The sequence below is a fragment of the Otolemur garnettii genome, unplaced genomic scaffold (genome assembly GCF_000181295.1).
Source record: "Otolemur garnettii isolate 467f Iridium unplaced genomic scaffold, OtoGar3 scaffold00063, whole genome shotgun sequence".
In the NCBI taxonomy this organism is placed as follows: Eukaryota; Metazoa; Chordata; class Mammalia; order Primates; family Galagidae; genus Otolemur; species Otolemur garnettii.
The window spans coordinates 10,195,996-10,200,222 of NW_003852458.1; the positions used below are offsets into that span (position 1 = coordinate 10,195,996).

At 37.9% G+C, this 4,227-nt stretch overlaps 1 protein-coding gene across 3 annotated transcripts in view; it reads right to left on the bottom strand.

Annotated features, from left to right (window-relative positions):
* The window catches only part of HMGCS1 (3-hydroxy-3-methylglutaryl-CoA synthase 1), a 26,035-nt gene that overhangs the window by 13,642 nt on the left and 8,166 nt on the right, over positions 1-4,227 (bottom strand). Inside the window, exon 1 of one of the 3 annotated variants that reach the window (XM_023515017.1) lies at positions 817-1,457. The exons of the other annotated variants lie outside the window; for them this stretch is intronic. The gene's annotated coding sequence lies outside the window, so the exon portion shown is untranslated. Of the gene's footprint in view, positions 1-816; positions 1,458-4,227 lie in introns of those variants that run through there. 3 annotated transcript variants of the gene reach the window in all.

A 4,227-nucleotide genomic window follows, 5' to 3' on the forward strand; every position in this document is an offset into this window, starting at 1 on the left:
AAAAAAAAAAAAAAAAATACAGTTTCTGTGGGTCGACCCATAAGTTGAAAACTACTGGATTAGACAAATAATAGGTCAGGAGAACTAGCTCAGATTAAGTTATAAAAGTTCTGGTATGTTGATGCTAGGAGCTTCAACTTTATCAGAAAAATAATAAGAAGCCATCAAAGAGTTTCAAAAGGGAATAGTCATATTAGTTGACAGATCAGCATTCTCTCCACTCTCAAGTCAATTCAGTGGAGGGTAAACTTTTTTTCTTTGCAGTTTTTTTTTTTGGCCGAGGCTGGGCTTAAACCTGCCACCTCTGGGGTCAGTGCCCTACTTCTTTGAGCCACAGGCGCCCACCATCCTAGAGAGCAAACATTATAAAAAAGAATAATTGGACTGTATGGCATACAGTAAATGTAAGGTTTTTATCCTGAAACTTTTGTTTCACTCATTCACACAATACTTGGTTGTGCTATAAAGTATATTTCTTAACTGGGAGGGCACAGTTACAAAAGTTTGAGAACCACTGTTTTATAGTCACTGGTACTGTGTAGAAAATGGACTTGAGTTAGGAAGCTGATACAGCAGTGCTATACATAGGTCACGAACTAGAGCAATTACAACAAGTGGCGGAAAGAGGAGCAGTTTCACAAAATATGGAAGCAGGAAAAAACTGGCAGAAATTGTGATTGACTAGATGTTAAGAAAAGAGGAGTCTTTAAGATGACTCTCAGATTTCTAGCCTCGACTGTTGTATAACATGACAGGCACACTGACAGAACGTGTAACACTAAGAGAACAGACAGACTCCCCTCCACTTTGTTCTACCCTCTCTTCTTCGACGCAAACCCTGTTTTCTTTTGTTCCTTCTGTCCTTCCGCTGGTTAAGTGGGGTTCAGCCAACCCAGTACTCAGGACTACCACTGAGAAAGTGAAGAAAAGACAGGCTTAGACAAGCTGCCTTTGTTACAGTCATTTCACCCAACACCATCATACATTTTTCCAGACTTCACATAAGATTCTCAACTTTAGCTTATGTCTACACTAGAAAACACACAAACGGATTATCAAGGATAAATGCTAAATATTGCCCAATCTTTTCCCATCCCACAACTACTTACCTACATAACCCTCCCTCTACTCTCGACACTCAAATTATTCACTAACTCAAACTGTTTCATGCTTTCTTCAACAACCCACTTCTTGCTTCTGTTTATTCAAATCCTGAATAGCCCTAGCATTATAGACTCCATTTCACCCAAGAAACCTTTCTCAATCAATCAACCTGAGAATGTTCTTAACCTCTTCTAAATTTATAACACCATTCATTGGACAATTACAAATTACCTTTAGCATTTCCTGCACCTCTTTCTATGTGGTCATATTTCATCAACTAAAAGTCACACTTCTTTTCTTAACATTTCTGAAATCAGGGGCCAGGCGCAGTGGCTCACAGCTATAATCCTAGCACTCTGGGAGGCCAAAATGGGTGGACTGCTTGAGCTCAGGAGTTCAAGACCAGTCTGAGCAAGAGTGAGACCCCATCTCTAAAAATAGTCAGGTGATATGGCCGGTGCCTGTAGTCCCAGCTACTCTGGAGGCTGAAGCAAGACAACCATTTGAGACCAAGAGTTTGAGGTTGCTGTGAGCTATGACACCACCACATTCTCCCCAGGGTGGAAAGTGAGACTTGTCTCAAAAAAAAAGAAAACAAAAACAGTTCTAAAATCAGGATTCCTCTTAGAGGCAGGCATTGCTTATGCATGTGCAAATATCAAAATTGCTAGCATCAACACTTGCAGGTGAAAGTTGATAGCCTAAAGGGATTTCCCAGAAACAATACTGGAGCATAGTAACCAAATCGAGGGAGTAGAAGTTGGTGAATCCCCAAGCAGAAGTCAAAGTAGGCTGGCTTTGCATTATTTGCATAATTACAAAGCAAAAGGCCAGCACTAAAGTCTTTTGGTCTTTTATGGACTCTTTAGAGAACTGCTGTACCAACAACACTCTTGCTGGCACAAAGTGTAATGTATGAAAAATTATAGATATCCACAACTAATTAGTCAAAAACTAATTCAGAAGAGACACTGTCTAAAATAGAAAATTTAGTGATTCTTTAATATGTATTTTTAACTTATAATTTCCTTTTTACTGAATGTGCAAGAAAAATATATGACAAAAATCTATGTTTAACTCTTTTGATAAGTACAAATAAAAATTCAAAGTAACCCAAAAAAGCGTCATATTTTAATTTACTTGGCAATGAAATTTATTGCATCCCAGATTCTTTAGGTAGCATGAAATATAGTATTCAGCATTTCTACTATTTTCCAAATAATATGTATTGTAGATATAATGTTTGTATTCTAACCCCCTAAATTCATAAGTTGAAGCCCTAACCCTTAATGTTACAGCATTTGGAAATGGAGCTTTTAGAAGATAATTAAGTTTAGATGAAGTCATGAGGGTGGGGGGCCTAATGATGGGATCAGTGCCCTTATAAGGAGACACCAGAGAGCATTCTCTCTCTCTGCTTCATGTGAGGGCACAGCAGGAAGGCAGCCATTTGCAAGCCAGGAAGAATGCCTTCACCAAGAACCAACCATGTCAGTACCCTGACTTCCAGCCTCCAAAACTGTTGAGAAAATAAATAGCCGCTGTATAAATCACCCAATCTATGGTTTTCTTGTTATGGCACCCAAGCAGATTAATATAGTCTGATCACTTCAACTAAGTCTAAGTTCCTTGAAGTCTCATTACTTACTTTTGAATGCCCCATTTTACCAAGCATAGTATATATACTGTTACTACTCAATTCCATAATGGAGAAAAGAAACAAAACTTTTGAACACAATAATCTATTTGCCAATTACATCCTCCTAACCCCTAAGTTCCTGGCCATGGTTCTGTATTCAACACAGGGAAAACAATGTCATCATCAACATTCAGGGATAGGAGCATAAAGGATTAAAGGAGGCTCATTCTAGTTAAAACCCTAAAGTTAGCGGAGGTTAAAAGTAAGGCTTCTTACAACCCTGCCCCCTTTATCTTCAACTCTTTTTCTGTATCTCTAACTAAAATGGAAGACTACTGATTTTCTGGATATGAGGCATTTGAAATGCTTAACATCCGTCCTCACTCTGGGCCTCAATAGAAGAAACTCTCCCCATCAATTTTATGGTAACCTAAAGTTGGTATCCACTTTAATGCAGTGAAGTTGAAATAAAGAATAAGGGGGCTAAGGTCATTAGGCGCAGATACTAAGTTTATAGTAAAATAAAATTAAGTTCTCTGTATAATCCACAGGAAAGAGATCTGAAACTAGTGCTAAAAAGACCAATCCATATACTTATAAGCTAGGTACTCTACCTACATGATATCTCCTAAGGCACCAAAGTACAGGCAGTAGGAGTAACCCTCTTTGCAGCTTTTCCCATTAACTAAAGAATCTGTTATATTCTTTTCAACTTTTCAAACTGATTTTAACATGCTGGGGATAGTGTGATTTTCTCTACCTAGCCCAGTGAATAGTAATGCTTTTGGAAATAAAATGTACAAGTATATCTTTCTGAAGGTATTAATGAGTTTGTAATAGACTTACTAATAAATTTAATGAAGACTCTTCTTAAGAGTATCATGTAGCAACATTGTCTACATATTTAATTATCCTTATAATGCTTATATAATTCTCTACAAAAGGCTGGACATGGTGGCTCATCCTGTAATTCTAGCAATCCAGGAGGCTGAGGAGGGTAGATTCCTTGAGCTCAGGAGTTCAAGACCAGCCTGAGCCAGAGCAAGACCCCATCTCTAAAAAAATAGCCAGGCTCCGTGGCAGGTACCTATAGTCCCTGCTGCTTTGAGGGTTGAGGCAAAAGAATCACCTGAGCCCAAGAGTTGGAGGCTGCTGTGAGTCGTATCACTCTACCAACAGTGACAAATTAAGACTCTGTCTCAAAAAAAAAAACAAAAAACCCTCTATAAAAAGATACAATGCAAGGCTTCAATTCTAGAATTAATCTCATATTTGTCATAGTCAATTTTTTTAATCGTTTCAGGTTCATTGAGGGTACAAAGAATTAGGTTGTACTGTTTGCATCCCTACTCCCAAGAGGTGTGAAATACACTGTATGTCATAGCCAGTTCTTTATAATACTTATAAAATAAGTTTTAACTCCATTACTCTGAAACCTCTTAGAAGTTAAATATGTGACTTATTTCATTTGGAGAAAAAAAAAA